This window comes from Tursiops truncatus, chromosome 6 (assembly GCF_011762595.2).
Source record: "Tursiops truncatus isolate mTurTru1 chromosome 6, mTurTru1.mat.Y, whole genome shotgun sequence".
NCBI lineage: Eukaryota > Metazoa > Chordata > Mammalia > Artiodactyla > Delphinidae > Tursiops > Tursiops truncatus.
Genome location: NC_047039.1, coordinates 56,026,011 through 56,043,547, shown reverse-complemented (window position 1 = coordinate 56,043,547; position 17,537 = coordinate 56,026,011). Strand labels below are relative to the sequence as shown.

General features: G+C 38.0%; 1 protein-coding gene across 1 annotated transcript in view; it reads right to left on the bottom strand.

Annotated features, from left to right (window-relative positions):
- PTPRD (protein tyrosine phosphatase receptor type D) overlaps window positions 1-17,537 on the bottom strand; it is a 2,130,336-nt gene that overhangs the window by 1,501,351 nt on the left and 611,448 nt on the right. Inside the window, exon 4 of the mRNA XM_073806125.1 lies at window positions 6,242-6,351. The gene's annotated coding sequence lies outside the window, so the exon portion shown is untranslated. The remainder of the gene's footprint in view (window positions 1-6,241; window positions 6,352-17,537) is intronic.

Here is a 17,537-nt window from a genome sequence, read left to right as displayed (position 1 = left end):
GAAGCACATTCTGCCCCTGCTTTCAATGCCCACCCTGAATAGATGCTATTTATCTGTTAGCCACAAAATTTCAGAGCTTTCACAGGTCCAATGTTTACTGTAATTTGAGTAGCCAACGTTGACTACCAATACCTCTGACCTTAGAGAATAGTATGTACTATGGTACAGATGGTGTTAACTGTTACAGCAGATTACAACAAAAAGAATTAGACGATCACACATGTAAGATATGATCACAAATTTTACTGTTGAAGATCACTTATTCTATGTGAGAAAATTCTTCTCATTTATTAAGATTAAAGAACATTGCCTTATCAAACAGGAATCTGCATCTTTCCCTCTACAAGAGATAAATTGTGTACATTTAATATCTACTATTTTCAAGGTCTGAGTTTTCAGCATAGTCTGTCATCTCAAGCATCTGCCATGGATCTCAGGGGAAAGGAGGGCAACTGTTGACGTTTTTGTATCTGAGGTCTTTTTTTTTTTTTTTTTTTTTTTTTTTTTTTTGCGGTACGCGGGCCTCTCACTATTGTGGCCTCTGTCGTTGCGGAGCACAGGCTCCGGACGTGCAGGCTCAGCGGCCATGGGTCACGGGCCCAGGCGCTCCGCGGCATGTGGGATCCTCCCGGACCGGGGCACGAACCCGTGTCCCCTGCATCGGCAGGCGGACTCTCAACAACTGCGCCACCAGGGAAGCCCCCTGTATCTGAGGTCTTTACATCAGGTATCTGTATCTGAGGTATATATAGGAGATCTTTGAAAGGGATTGATTTACCTTTGTAGATAACCAGAAAATTATATTTTATCTCAAATATTTTTTTAAAAAATTGTTTCATTTTTATTAAACAGAAATATTGAGTTTACTGGGCTTTTATTATTTTTCCACCATCTAGTACATGACACTGACCCCTGGATTTTTTTTTTAACTTCTAACCTTTCCTACTTCTCTTTAATAATCTGACATAACTCCTTCTCACTCATCTTTATCCTCCTGTCTTCCAATGTCCATGTCTCAAAACAATTTTATACTAGCACCTTTTTCTTGCTTTTGTCTTCATCTGTTTCACTCTAATGTTAAATGATTACTAGTGGGAAGAAATTTCAAATCTAAATACCAGGCTCCAACTTCTAAGTTTTTCAGTTTCATGTTTCTAACTCTTATCTCATACTTCTACATACTGTAATATTCTGCCACTATGTCAAGCTCTCAAAAACTCAGTATAAATAAAATACCATTTTTTTAGGGGAACAGTAACTATAAGATACTACTTACATCTTAGAAGAATTACTATGGAAACAATATGATAAAAAGGAAAAATAGTTATTTTTTTTTTTATTGGCCAAGGGGAAAAAGTGAGTGTAAAAAGAGAATAGGCAGGAATATATATATAAAAGAGGATATGAAAGAAGACGCTTAGGACTCAGAAAAATGTTTTACTTCAACAAATATATGCTGAATGAGAACAGGAAATGAGGGAAAAAATGACTTAATAATTTCTTACAGGTTTAAGAAAGTGACTCAAGTGCTTTGAGAAGACAAAACTATGGTTTAACCCACCAGTCTTTGTTTAGAAAGATAAAGATTACTATCTACATGTTACCATGAAAAGGTATAGATTAAAATAAACATTAACATTTCTCACAAATTTGAGTTCTATTTGTTTCGTGTGAATGGTACATTACAGGAAACTTTTCCAAGATTAATTTTAAAAGTTGCAAGTACTGTTGCTTTGTAACCTTGAGACTAATGTTTACTGTAGAAAATCACATGTAATTGAGTATTGTAGAAAAAGTGTTATGGCATATAAAATATAAAACTTTGGAGGTCAATTTTGCTTATAACTGCTATTTAAATACTGCTATGAACATCAGATTGGTAATAACAATGATACGCTCCATGGGTATAAAATATAATTTCCAAATTAAGCTTAGAAAAAAATTAAAGTGTTTAATTTTAAACAAACAAACATAACAAACAAACATAATAGGTAAGGACTATAAAAATAAATGTCTTGGGCTAACATTGAAGTCCACCAAAATCAATCACCATCCTTTTCAATACTACCACCCTTTATTTAAAAAAAGGCTTGCTAACTGTCCTTACCTATTTGTTATGTATACAGATATCGTTCCCTCCATCTACAATGCCTGACATGCATCATCCCTGTTATTTATATCAGATTCAAGATAGCTTCAAGAAGTCTTCACAGTTGTTTTAATACAAGTCAAAATGTATCTGTCTTCTGGCAAACAATGTGCTCTTGATTGCTCATTATCTTTGGCATCTAACACTAATAAGTTACCTCACTATACATAGTATGTATCTGCATTATAAGATAATATTTAATACTATCTGCATATAGAGCGTATCTCCTTTCCTGGAGGATAGTCACTTGAAGGCAGAAATACTTTATTGATGTCTATATACCCCACAGGTCTAGGGAAATACAATGTCCATAGCAGATGCTTAAAATTGTGTGAATCATTTCAGCTCTTGGTTATTGAGAACCATCACTGAGAGTCAGTGCCTTTTTTCCCAGCTCTGACGTATTCTCATGTAACTCACATTTTCTTGAGAAATGTGAATAAAGGACAGAGAATAAGCCTGGTTGAGACTTTTGGTTTGCAGTGATCTAATTCTCCCAAATTTTACTACACATTATTTGACACTAAGTGGTTTCACTGTGATCAACATATATTTTGATTTATCTTAGATATATATTCATGAATGACTAATGAACACTAATTCATATGAAAAAGTTCTCACCATGTGATAATTTCCAATATTTTATTATAGTTTGCAAAATATCCTCATTATAGTACTTCAGCAAATGTAATTTCAACTGCTAAAATATTCAACATGACTACAGTTGTTGGCAATATTAAATAATTCTTGTTGCTATGTGATGTTAGTTACAGCTTAAATTTCAAGTCATGGAGTATTATTAATATTATATGGTTAGAAATAATTTCCAGATGAATCAATGTTATCTTAATATTCTGTGTCTTTAATTTTTGTACCACATTTATTTTGTGAGTGGGTTTCATAAAAGACAGTTGCTTGGTGTTGCGAAGCTCATTATCTTGGGATTTTATCCAGAGCTGAATTCCCTTTGTGATCAAAGGTCGAAGAGAACACACCCTAAGCTATTGAACCATGCTGATTTCATGGGCAGGCCATATATAGTAAAATGAGAAGGAGGGAACTTTCTCTGCAAATACTTAAAGATACTTTACTGAAAAGCAAAGACATTTTGCACAGGAACAAGTAGAAGTAGTCTCTATAATGTGTGTATGTGTATGTATATGTGTGTGTGTGTGTGTGTATACACACATATATACGCATTTGTGTGTGCTTTGCTAAGTAAAATAATTTTAGAGTTGGTAGCAATCAATCAATGCTCACACCTGCAAAGTGCTTAAACATTTATAAAAGGCTCCCACAGACATTCTATTAGTTGACTTACAGAATGGGAACAATTTATAACAACGAGTAATTTCAGCCTCAGAGGCTTAAAGAGAATGTTATGCTCTGGGCTTCGTAACTCATTCATGGCAGGGTAAATATTTGAACCCAGGTCAGTTTATACTATATCTCTCCCCCACACCCATGTTGATGTGTTGATAACTGAACTACCATTGAGTTTTTCTGCCCCTCGTCTAGTTTCCACTTAATGTTAGTTCACACATTTATAATGTGCATATTGGCGATAGAAGCAAAGATCAATAATGAAGAGTACATTCGTTGATGGTAAAAATTTTTCTCCCTTTTCCTATGTTGATAAAAACAAACTTGCCCCTTCTGTCTGTTAGGGATCACTCAGGCCTACTCAGTCAATCTAGACAGCCCTTCACATATACTCTTGCCTTTCAAGCAGGGTTTTGCTCTTTCAGATTTGATACTGGGGAGGGTGAAAAGAGGAGATCCCATTAGAAAGGAATCTGAAGGAACGAGGTGAGAAACATCCGTGAAAAGGATTATCTGTGATTCATTTGCTATATTGAGCTAGTGACCAAGTAGAGTATGGGTTCATATAGAGTTATACATTTGGGTATATTGAAGCCTTGGGTGTCAGTGTGATCACCCAAGCAGAATATGCAGTAAGAATAAAAAGGGCAAAGGATGGACCTAGAGACACAGTCTATGGGGAAGATAGATACAGGGAAGTTTGAAAGAGAACACTACCAGTGTTCTTCACAAAGTTTTTTTTTTTTTAAGATGTTCACATGAAAATTAAAGTTATTTCAACTTTCAGATAAACGTACAACTTATGCGTCACTGAAGTCAGAAAAATTAAGAATTGAATAATATGGTAATGAAAGTAACTGAAAGATTTGACAAATATTTTCTTGTTGTGACTACCTATACAATGATGCATTATTTTAAAAGGCAGTGATATTTACAAAGTGTATGATAAATGATAGAATAATCAATTTGATATACTAAATGCTAACTTTCAACAAATATGTTAACATACAAATTTACTCAATGTGTAGCATTTATGGGATAATTTTCTACAAAATGAAAATTAGAATAAGGTAAGTGAGCATATGTACATTTATCCATTTCAACTAGTCAAACTTAGTTATTATCAATACTAATGAAAGCACATTTCCATATATTTAGCCTTCAAAACCCTACTCAAATTTTATCCCTTCTTTGGCATCTTTACACATTTAATTAAATAGGCATCAATTGTCTTCATTATCTAAAACTCATTTACTTAAACAAAAAAGTTAGGTATTTTTTTCTTATTATCAACTAATACATATAGTAACCTATATACACATGCCATTATGTTTAAACACATACAGGATTTTACTTCCATCCTGTTTTGTAACCTCATTCCTTTTTTTAATCTCTGGAAAACATGGTGGTGATTTTTTCATGACCACTTTCTACAATACCTTTTCTTATGAAAAACTTTGATGATTTATTTTAAGTTTTTTATTTTCTGGCTATCAATATACATTGTGAAGATATCAGAAAAGTGTTAAAAATAAAAATAGAATAAAAATCATGTATGTCTCTTTTCTATATCATTTTCTCTATAAATACACAAATGTTATCTATAAAGAATGTTTAATCTGCTTTTTCAGTTTTAAAAGTATACCTGCTCCTTCTTCCATATCATAAATATTCTTCTAAACTATCTGTTTGAATAGATCTATAGAATTTCACTCTTTGAAAAAAATCTATTTGATAAATACTATCCAATTAAGTATTTGGGCTGTTCATTATTTTCACCGATACTACAACAGACTGAGAAATATCCTTTAACTCTTTTCATACATCCATAATTATTTTCTTACATTAAATCACTAGATATAGAACTGCTATTTATTAATATATTTGATAAATAGACTAAGTATTTATTGCATGTTTCTTCTATCTTTTATAGCACTTGCCATACTATTCTGGGATTGGCTTATCTTTTTTACTCATCTTTGAATTTGTGGAAGGCAGATATTCTATATAAATTAAGACGTGTATAGGTCCTAGTATCTAGGTCTTAAAAAGTATAACATTTTTAAAATTAAATTGTATAAAATATATTCTGCCCCTGAAAACTATAGTGTATTACTCTAGTCAACCCACGTAAGTTTTATATTCATGTGTCTAGGTGATATATACATTCTGGCTTATGAATTCATGAAGGTACAGACTCAGGGAGGATTGTAATTAGAAGCTGTGCAGCAAAAGGTGTATTTGACCTTAACTTTTGATCTCTTGAAAACCAGAAATCAAAGATTCTTTTGAATTACTGGATTATCTGCCTGCTCTAATGACATGACTCTGCAAGTGACAAAATTCAGGGTCCTTAAGGGTAACTCAGCCCTTAGGTGCCTGCCATTAAGGAGGGTCTGAACCAATGTGTCAGTTTGAAATGCTTAATATGTAACTCTGTGTTCCCACTTAGGTCACATAGAAATAGCCTTCCCTCCTTACCCCCAAGTGTTATATGAAGTTTTATCTTTTATTCTACTTATACTTCAGGCATTGACCCTCATTTCAGAAAGAAACCCATCCTTAACTACCTGTTCTATTACTTAAAGTTAAAAAGAAGAAAGAATATCCAATGACTTTAAAGCACTACAGAATTTTACAACTACTATAATCTTTTAAAGAAATGCCATAGCCCAATATCTTAAAAGGCTCAGTGGAGTTACTTTATGAACTGTGTGTATATAGGAGTATGAAAGATGCACATACTATGTCTTGGAGAACTGAACTCACCGGGACCTGAAGCCCATCACTTTCTTCAATGCTGGTGCCAACATGCCATCAGTCAGACACCCTTAACTAGAGTTATCATGGGCCAGGAACTGCTTGCTTTTTATTCCCACCTGGAACAAAATACAGCGTCAGTCACATTTTGTTCATGTTCCTTCAGCATAATAACATATTCATTGTGTTATCTTTTCCTGTCACATTAGACTCTCATTTATCAGAATGCTCAACACAAAGGAAAGAAGTGTAAACTCTTCACCTCTATAATTCACACCTCAGTGATTAATACAGCACCTGTGTGAGTCAAAGGGACCATGGACATTTTATTTCCTATAAAATGTTCCTTATAAAAGATTATTTTAGTGCACTTATTACTCTCCATTTGGTTTAATTGATGTGTTAATTTAGGAAGCCATTTTCTATACATTGTCCTCAGAGACTGTAAGTCAAAATACATTTTTAAACCCCAGAAAGAAGCTAATGTTGAAAATATTTCAGTTTCAGAATTGCTTTTTTTTCCCCACCACAAAGAGGAATCTCAGTAGGAAACAGCATTTAATAATGCAATTCCATCAGTTTGATGCCTGCCCTATTTTAAACTCTTCAAATTGAGAGACATTGACGAAGAACACTCATGTTTCCTCAAATGCACCAGGGTGTTGCTGCTTTGGAACACAAGATGAAAATAGACCTTTCAACTACTTGATAAAATTACAGCCTTCGTTAAAACCTCAGAGCTGAGTTGCCTTTGTGAATGGGGTGTGTTAGGACCTTCCAGTCCCCACAGTTAGAGCCACCTAATCTCCCCAGTGCTCTCAGCCATACTCCAGTCCAATGCACACTCGGGAGGTTTAAGGAAACATCCAAGAGATATAGCAGGATGCCAACTGTGCTGCCATTTGTCCAGCCAGCACTTGCTTTGCCTTTGACCCCTTCCCCGGGATCTGGAGTTTACCCTGAACTTAATCTCAAGATGGGGCTCCTGCTATTTGCTGACCTTCCTCCTGCTGCTCACTGCCTAGCCAAACCCTCAGAACCAGGGCTGAGCAGGTGAATCTACCTGCCAGGGCTCCCTCTTTCTTCTTGCTATACCTTCTTGGCACTAATTGCTTATTTGACTCACCACCTGATACCTGGCACCACCCTCTGTGAGTGAATAACATGGCTCCATGTACTTCAATACATGCAAACCCTGTCTTCAAGGGTCAATTTAGCAACCACCTGTTTTGTCCTATCTTGCTATTCACTTGGATTAAGAGTTTCTGTCTAGGTAGTGCAATGGCAAACATGCAAGAAAGGTCTCCTTGGATTCCTTTATAGAACCCAAACCTTAAGAATGATTGTTCTTTCCTTGAAGTCCTCTTAAAATTCAGATTCCTCTCTGTCTGGAATCCATCCCATCCCTTTCATGTCTTAAACTACTGCGACAATAGACTTTCATCAGCTCTCACTTAGATTAATAACTTCCTAAATGTTGCTATGGTGCCAACTGAAAACAGATGGCACTTTAAAATTAGGATAATTTGAAGAGACTTTAATAAAAAACTTATTTACAAAACAGTGGGTGGTATGTAAGGAAACCACAAGGGAAGGTGAGTTGTTCTCACCCCAGGCCTGCAGGGACAAGAACACGGAACAGTTACTGTCACCTAGGAGTCAGGCATGCAGAGAAGACCTCCTGGAGATTAGCAGCGATCTTTCCTTGGGAGTCCCAGGTAGCACAATAGCTCTACCTACATGTATAACTCTAGACAAATAACCTAATTTTTTTATTTCTCAGTATCATTATCTGTACAATGGGGATAATATGTACTTCAGAGTTTTGTTACGATTAGACGGCATAGGGTAGCTAGAGCACATACCAAGTACTTAACATTAGCAGTAGTGGCAGTAATTCCTCCCAAAATGTAAACACACACACACACACAGTCTCGCTGACGTCTTCAGCCCTTGTTCCAACAGTCCATGTGTTTAAGTCTGATTTTCCTAAGTGTTCTCCCTTCTACTTAAGAATTTTTTCTCCCCCCCACCCGCCATGCCAACCTCTGTTGCCTAGAAAATTCTTACTCAGATTTTAAAGTCTGTAATATGATGTGAAGGCTCTCTCTGGTCTCTCTCAGGAAAGGGGAACCATGCCCTGTTTCTCCATGACACACATCACTCCGCAAAGCAATTAGACCATGCTTGTCCTCTTAGTTGACTGTGAACTCCCTGAGGGAAAGAAAAGCTTAGGTCTGACAGATCTGTATCCTCAGAAGGAGGTTCATTGTCCCTCAGAAGGAGGTTCATTGTCAGATTCTTAGTAGATACTCAATAAATATTAAGTGAATAAATCAATAGGTATTACTAGATTAAGTCTGTTACAATGTAGGGAAAAGGCTCAGTAACTCCTTCCTTCTTTGCCCATAACCTGTAACCAACCTGTAACCAACTGCTCATGGTGGGGACTAAGAAAGTCAAGAAACTGAAGAGATCCCAAAGGAAAATCCAAGCAACTTTGTCCTTTTTCCTGGGACAGCCTTGCTGGAAAATTCACCTCATTCATTTCAAGTGTGCCAGAAGCACTAGTCCTAATTGAATTAATTCAGTAACTCAAAAAACTACTTAACTCCGACTACAAACACCTCTATGTATCTGATGCCTTAGAGTAATAAAACAACCAGTTGAAATGCCAACATTCTCTCAATGAGTAACCAAAAGCTTTTCCCCTCCAATTAAATATATTCTGCTTTGTGAATAGGTCATTAATTTGCATCAGTCTAAGTCTCACAAAATGGTATAAAGGACAAAGTCTCACTCCCACTTGCTTCCATCCCTTTCCATTTGTCACCATCAACAAGACAACATTTACTGGCATCTGTGTGCCCTTGCTAAATTTCTTCCTGCAAATACAGTTACGTATGTGTATTCTCACTCCTCACCCCCCCCTTAAAAAAACTGTATGCCTTACCCACTACTCTGAGCCTTTTTTTCCCACCCAAAGTAACTTTGAGGTCTTTTATACCAGCAAATAAACAGTATCTTCATCATAGTCAGCCTCATGTATTTCTGTTCTGAAATACCGTAATTTTTCAACCAGACTCCCCAAAGATTTTTCAAAACTTTCACTGTTATTAAGAGACTATAGTAAATGACTTAGTATAAGTAAGTATCTCATAGGTCCCCCCATCTGTAGGATACATTCCTACAAGTATGTAGAGGGAGGTCAAAGGTGAATGCATTTGTAGCTTTCAAATAGATTGACAAATGACCCTCCTTGAGAATCAAACAAATTTATGCTCTCACCAGCAGTCTTAAAAATTATGAGTGGGTTTAGTATCTTTTAGATACACAATATCCCTTGTTATCTTTGTGAAATTTCTATCAGCCTTCACCATTTTTATCATTCCAACTGCAGTTCAACACATTCTTTCTTATACTGTGTGTTTTCAAAATGAAGCAGTCATTAATGACATGAGCAAAATATTCCTCTATGTTTAGGTTTTTTTAAACGTTTGGGCCCAGCTTCCTGCAGTCCTATACATTCTGGAAAGCTCAACTTCAGAAAGAGGTCCCACAGTGTCCTCTGGTGGCAACCTGCTTTATCGCATCTTCCCTGCATTAACTTTGGGGCAGAAGGTTGATGTCAGACTCTGTTAGCCTCTTAGCCTATATCAAGTCTCTTCACCCCTAACACAATATGAAACTACACCCATGACTTTAGAGCTAAGTCAGCCTTTAAGGAACCAAATTTGTGCTTTCAACAAATTGGTGGGTGTCCTAATAAGCAGGGTTCATTTCTTTTGTTTTTTTTGTGTTTTCTTTTTCCCCTAGTTGCTTTTAAATATGTCCTGGAGTACATTCTCAGTGAGCTGCAGTGCAGGCTTGTATGGGCAGTCAGGCTCTGCTTCAGCCTTCCATCTCTATCAGTGAAATCCAAAGGACTATCATCACTCTGTAGAAGTTCTAGTACTAAAAATATCAAAGCCAGCTTAGTCAGAAACCTGAAATTCATTTCATTTCACTCATTCATTCCACAAGTATTTGGAATACTACATGCAGTGTCCTAAGCGCTTGTGAATTTTTCAGTAAAGAAAGTAGACAAAAAATCTGTCTTCTTGGAGCATGTCTTCTAGTTGGAGGAAACAGAAAACACGAAATTAAGCAAATACACCATATTAAAAGGCATGGGTCTGTGAGAGTATATGGGGGAGGGGGCTGTTTCAACTTGAACTAGAAAGAGAGAGGGTTGGCCTCTTTGAGACAGTAGCATCTGAGTGCTAACTTGAAGGAGGGACAGGAACTGTGCAGTCCCCAGGAGGAAGGGCCTCCTAGGACACGGAGGCAGCCTGAAGGCCATAGCCTACTTGGTAGGTGTAGCAGTACACACGAGAAGGATGCCCTTTGAGAATGAACAGACCTTTCCACCCAGCTGCTAGGAATGCTGTCAAACGTCAGCCCCAGTTCTTATCCCACTTTGAAACTGGCCTAAGCTGGTTGTGCTGTGTCACCAAGGCTTCCCTCAAGGTCAGGCTTGCACCCCATGATTAGTGGATGCCAAGCGTAAAGGTCTGGTCTGTAGTTACAAGGCAGGACAGCTCCCTGGGTTGCTGGCTGAGGCTTTTGTGGAGATCGCAGTGAAGCCCATTTTGCTTGCCTACCCCTACTTTCTTCCCCTTTCTCTGACAGGTGTTGATCCCCAGAACACTCCCCATAAACTTCCTGCATACTCCTTTGTTTCAGTGTGTGCAGCTAGGTATCAAATCCAATAAAGCATTCATTAATTCTTACAAGTATTTAGTCAGTGTCTACCATAAGCTAGCACTAATTTTGGTGCTTAGAATATAGCAGTTAAAAAAATTGTTTTTTCATATGAAGATTAAATTAGTACAGAAGGCAAATTTAATAAGATACATTGTAAATAACATAGCAATTAATGCTAAGGCCAAAAACAATCAAAAGTCTATAAGCAATGTCTGGGAGGAAAGTTGCAATTCTTTTAATTGGAAAATTTTTAATCAGTAACTTTGTATAAAATTGAAGTATATGCAATTTCATAGATAAGAGTCAGGCAAATTCTTACAAAGTCAAAATTTGAGTAAAGACCTGAGGGAAATGAGGGCATCAGCGTTGTGGATAACTGGGAGAAAGCATTCTAGGCACAGGAAACATGAAGGACAAAGTCTCCGAGATTAGATTGTTTAAAAAACAGCATGAGGACTTCCCTGGTGGCACAGTGGTTAAGAATCTGCCTGACAACGCAGGGGGCACCAGTTCGATCCCTGGTTCAGGGAGATCCCACATGCCGCGGAGCAACTAAGTCCATGTGCCACAACTACTGAGCCTGCGCTCCAGAGCCCGCGAGCCACAACTACTTAAGTCCGTATGCCTAGAGCCCGTGCTCTGCAACAAGAGAAGCCACCACAATGAGGAGCCCGCACACCACAATGAAGAGTAGCCCCTGCTCGCCGCAACTAGAGAAAGCCCACGCACGTGCAGCAACGAGCGCAGCCAAAAATAAAATAAAAACCAGCACGAGATCCAATTTGTTAGGAACAGATTGAGACAGAAGAGAAGAGGAAGTCGGAGAGTAATGAGACATTATCTAAAACTGAGTAGGTTATCACAGGCATTAGAGATACATCTCCAAATGAGATGGCAAACCAATGGAGGACTCTGAGTAAAAACCGAACAGGATGTCTCTGGCTGGATTTTGAGAAGAGGATGTAAGGGAATAAAGTCAGAAGCAGGGAAGCAAGACTACTGCAGCAATCTAGAAAAGAGATAAACGTGGCTTGAACTCGAGCAGAAACAGTAGAGGCGGCAAGGAATGGTTAGAATATGGATGTATCTGAAGACAGAAAAGATGGGATTTGCCAACAGGTGCTTCATCTAATATCCCACATTGAACAATCCCATGGTTTCAGATCTAATCACAATAGGGAAAACAATGTTGGCATCTACTTGAAGTAAGGCTTAGAGAGAATTAAAGGGATCCATTGTAAAATTGGTCATTTCCAAATGTCCATTAGGCATTTAAATGAAGATATCAAATAGAGAGCTAGGTAAACGTACCTGAGATTGGTGGGGGGGGGGGGGGGGGCAGTGCCTAGAAATGTAGATTTCTAAGTAATTAGAACACAGATGTTACTAAAAAGCCCCGAGATAAGGAGTGAGTATGGTTTGGAAAGAAAGAGGTCCAAGGACTGAAGCCTTGGGTACTTCAACTTTTATTAGAGATTCAAAGAGTGAGGAGAAACCAGCAAAGAATGAAGTGGCTCGTGAGGTATGCAGGGAAGTTAGAGAGTGGTGTTCCAGAAGCTGAGTGGAAACTGGTTAAAATAGCAGAGAATGTTCAACTGTGTCAACTCTAGCTGATAAGTCATGTGAGATGAAGACTGGGGATTGCCTTTTTTTTTTTTTTTTTTGCATTATGCGGGCCTCTCACTGCTGTGGCCTCTCCCGTTGCGGAGCGCAGGCTCAGCCACTCTGCGGCATGTGGGATCTTCCCGGACTGGGGCACGAACCCGTGTCCCCTGCATCAGCAGGCAGACTCTCAACCACTGTGCCACCAGGGAAGTCCCTGGGGATTGTCATTTTATTTACAGCATAGAGATCATGGGTAACCGTGATAAAATGAATCTTAATGAAATGGTGAGGAGGATGTTAGAATAGTGAGGAATAAAGACAAGTGCAGAGGGGAGATATTGAAGAGCATGCACACTATTTTCATGTACAAGTTAATGCAGGCCAGATTTACCTCCAAAAGCAAGCCTTAGTAAGTTAAGACATAGAAATCCTACAAATTATGTTCCCTCAATACAATGGAAATAAGTTGAAAGCCAGTAATAAGAGGATAACACACAAACCAACAACCTTTATGTCTGAATTTTTTTAAATGTAAATAACTAGACAAGAAATATCAGTTTAATTTAAAAACAATATAAACTGAATGACAATACAACTACTATGTATTGAAGCCTGAGAAGCCTTTTGGATCCTTTCCCTCTCTCCCATGTTTCCCCTTCACAAGCTGAATATTGCTTCTAGAAAAGTACTTAGAAGATTTGCCCCACAAGCAAAAATCACCGTTTTGTACCTTATTTCTAAAATAATTTGACTATGTGCTCATCTTCCTCACTAGGCTGTAGGCAATTTCAAAGCAAGTCCTTACTCTTTTTTTTTTTTTTTTTTTCCGGTACGCGGGCCTCTCACTGTTGTGGCCTCTCCCGTTGCAGAGCATAGGCTCCGGACGACGCGAAGGCTCAGTGGCCACGGCTCACAGGCCCAGCCACTCCGCGGCATGTCGGATCTTCCCGGACCAGGACACGAAACCGTGTCCCCTGCATTGGCAGATGGACTCTCAACCACTGCGCCAGCAGGGAAGCCCCTTACTCATTTTGATAATACGTAGCACTCGGCAAAACAGCTAAGTAGATGGGCAGTACTCAACACATGCCTATTTAATGAATGAAAGAGATGAATTCATGGACAATTACATGTATTACAACTTGGCAAGTAGAACTGAGGGATGTACAAAGTCAGTGTATGGCTGAAAAGATGTACATTACTGAGTGGCATGTTGGACGTCAATTAAATTGTGTGGAATTTTTTAAGAAAAATTCACTCTTCAAACTAGCTGCAAAAATAAACTTACAGAAAAAGTGCAGGGTTCAATAGCTGCTTACCAACTCCCAAAGGGATGCACTCCTGAGGCTTGCTCTGACCTTTCACTTGGCTCTTCCTGATACGTACTCTTACTACAGAAGGGAAACACACTTTTTTTTTTTCAATTGCACGTCTCCAAACTACTGCACCCCCAAACTTCCCCCATAGATTTTAGCTTCCTGGAGTACAATTTGGTCAGCACGAAGGCTGAAAAGTTTCTCACATAAATCCCTTAATGTCTTGACAGACATCTAAGCTCTAAAGCTACCCATGTTGTTTTTCCCAATTCATGCCTGGAAACAAAGATATTTGCACAATAAAATTAGAAGTAAAAACTCATACGAGTCCCCCATAACATAAAATGTTTTAATTGAAGCAAAATGGTCTGTGAAGCAAAACTATGAATATGTGCTGACTCATTCTTTTTTATAATGTAAATGACAGAATGAATAATGATTATATGCATGAAAATCCTGAATTTGGAAGCCATGCAGAGTTCTATTTGCTTATGAAAACCAGAAAATGTCTGAAAATATAAAAGGAGATTAGCCCAAGAGCCTAAAAATACCACCAAAAAAATCATCTTTTATAAAAAAAATTACTTGGTTGAGCTAAAGAATTATTTCCCTTTATCATGTAATTCTACATATAGAAGAAGTTTATTCAATATGGGGAGCAGTTTGATTATACCAATTCCTCATTTAGCTTTCAACAATGCACCTTGGAATACTATATTAAACTTAGGTGTCAAAATCCTTTGCTAGTTATATTTAACATGGGCTCTCAGGATGACAATAAAATTAAAACTGTGGCATGTAAGCAGTGAAAGGCCAAGTTCGATTTTCATCCTCATTCTTGGTTCTCAAGACTAAACTTATCTTCTAAAAAGAGACCTTTTCTTCACATAACATTGTGAAGCTAGGCAAATACTTTTTGCACATAAAGATCTGAGTAATGTGCCTATCGAGTTTATTTTATTAAATTGGCCATCCCTGAGAGCGAATAACTCTATCTCTACAGCGAAAAAATCAAGAAAGGTGGCAATAGAGGAAGATGACTATTCAGGAACTTCATTAGTCTGGAAGGAAGCTATAGTCTCCTTGTTGAAGGAATATCCTGCTTGCAAAGTATCACTTTTTTTTCCCCTTGACTTTATTAGGGGAACCGAGAGAAGGCAAAAACGAAAATTCAGAGCATGAAGAGTCGCCAGGATGTCTGTTGATGATCCTATTAGTTGTTTGCCTTTTGTGGTCCTCATTGCGCAAGACCCTATTTCAAAGTCAACTTTATGAAGATGAGACTATTCCCCTCAAAGTACAGGTAGTTGTTCCCTTTACTGTACTTAGCTGCACTGTCATTTTCTATCAGCACAATTATCACTGTTTTGTTTGTTTTGTTTTGTTTTTAAACAGGGCTGTCCTTGCTCATGAAATAAGAATATTTCAAGAAGAGATATGCATCCCTTATTGCTGCCACTCTTTTCTCCTCCTATCTGCCCTCAACCCACTCCATCTCCGGGACCTAATATCATGCCTGGAAAACAGTAAGTTATTTTGAGTGCTTAGTGATAAAATGGCTGAAGAAAACGTGAAAAATGTCTAAGTTAAAGGCAAGAAAAAGCAAAATTTAGAGAGAAGTTAAAAGTCAAATAGCCATGCACTTCCAGCTTCTCTTTAGAGATTCATTTGTTTACTTGATGACCCACTAGTCTGCTACATCTATTTCTTACAAAGGTATAATTTTAAGGATAAATATGCAGTACTTAGCCAAACATTTTAAAAAGTGTGCCCAACAAACTTCTGTGATCCAATGGCAGTGACTCAGAACCATTGTTACAAAAGAGAGAGGACGATATCGTCAGCCTAACACTCCCACCAAAATTGACAGTGCCATTTAAGGCATGCTCTGAGTAGGAGCAAAGGAAGAGAGGATTGAAGAGATTTTATGACAATGAGAGGATAACTGCAAAAAACAAGATGACAGTCAAAGTGTAAAAGCTATTTGAAATGAAATTAAAACATCTAGTAGTACAGTTACACTGTATAAATAAAAGAACATTCAAGAGCAGTGAGAAAAATAATAATATTAAAGTGCACTGTAACTGATACAATGGCAGGATGGTGGGTATAAGATTCCTGCGGTAGGGTGAAGGGTAACCAATACAAGAAAACAAGATGTTTAGAAAAATTATAAGTTACATAAAGTTCAAACAGAAGGGCAAAAAGATAGCATCAATGATTTTTTGATGTATTTCATTTTCCCCTCTAGGATCTTTGTAAAATCTTCAATCACAAAATGTTTTCATTAATGAATATTTGAGTTCCCGATTCTTTATACTTTAAGTAGTAGGTATTTCTAAACGTTTTAAAAGGTTTTTAAGATTGAAACTAAAGCCCAGCATTCTCCACACCAGAGCTTCCCATCCTTCACAGGATATGTAGGTTTTTAAAATTATCTTCCCCTATATTTCCTTTCCTCATTTCATTTGTCCTTTATTTTTCTTACCTGGGAGTGTCCCTCATAACACTAGTAGGACAATTATTTGTTCTGACTTCTGGACAAATTGGGTTGAAGACAGTGGGAAACATGCAGGACACTGGACATACTCTGAAGAAGGATCTGGGGGCTGGATTAGTCATTGGTCTGAAAGTAACAGATGCCATTTCTGGTTGTGTTTAGGGTGGGGATAATCCATGACACGCAAACACAATGCAAGCACTAAGGCTTTTTTTTTAACCTGTGGTTAATTAGGATCAAATGTAGGATAAAGGTTAAATACTAGCTATTTGTAGCCCTCTAATAGTACAGGGACAATGATAATTGTGGAGAGATCCGGCTTCTGTTAAATGAATTAGAAGCCTTCATTCAGATAAAAGGAATAGGCTCAGGATATCCAACTCTAACCCAAATCAAGCCATAAAAGTCCAAGGTCCTCTACTAAAGATTTTGAAGATAGTCTCATCTCCTTGAGTTGAAAGGCAGACGGCTCTGAAAAATCAGACCTAAGATTTAATTGCAAAGGTGGAAGAAATGCACAGGAAACCAAGTGTGGGGAGACCTGTAGCAAAGTCATGGCCCTTAAACAGTGTGGGAAAGGAAGTCCTATGAGGGGACTTTTGAGTAGATGAGCCTGCAAATTTTGAACTCCTGAATTCCTCTGAATTCTCTGGGTCAGTAAAAGCAGTGCCCTTGGTCACTGAGAAAAGTCACAACTCCCCTTGCCTGGGCAATTTATAAGGATATTACTTAAAATTAGACATTTCAAAAGATAATGTTAGGGCTTCCCTGGTGGCACAGTGGTTGAGAGTCCGCCTGCTGATGCAGGGGACACGGGTTCATGCCCCGGTCCGCGAAGATCCCACATGCGCGGAGCGGCTGGGCCCGTGAGCCATGGCCGCTGAGCCTGTGCCTCCAGAGCCTTGCTCCGCAGCAAGAGAGGCCACAACAGTGAGAGGCCCGCGTACCGCAAAAAAAAAAAAAAAGAAAGAAAAATAAGATGTTATTCTCCTCAAGATCCCAGGCTACAACCCTTCCTTGCCTTCAGGCTAATCACAAGGGTGAGGTCTCAGCACAATCTGAATGGAGAAGTGCAATCTCTGCTTTGGGAGAAAATAGTTTATACACCCAAGGACTGCAGTACCTAGCTAATATACTA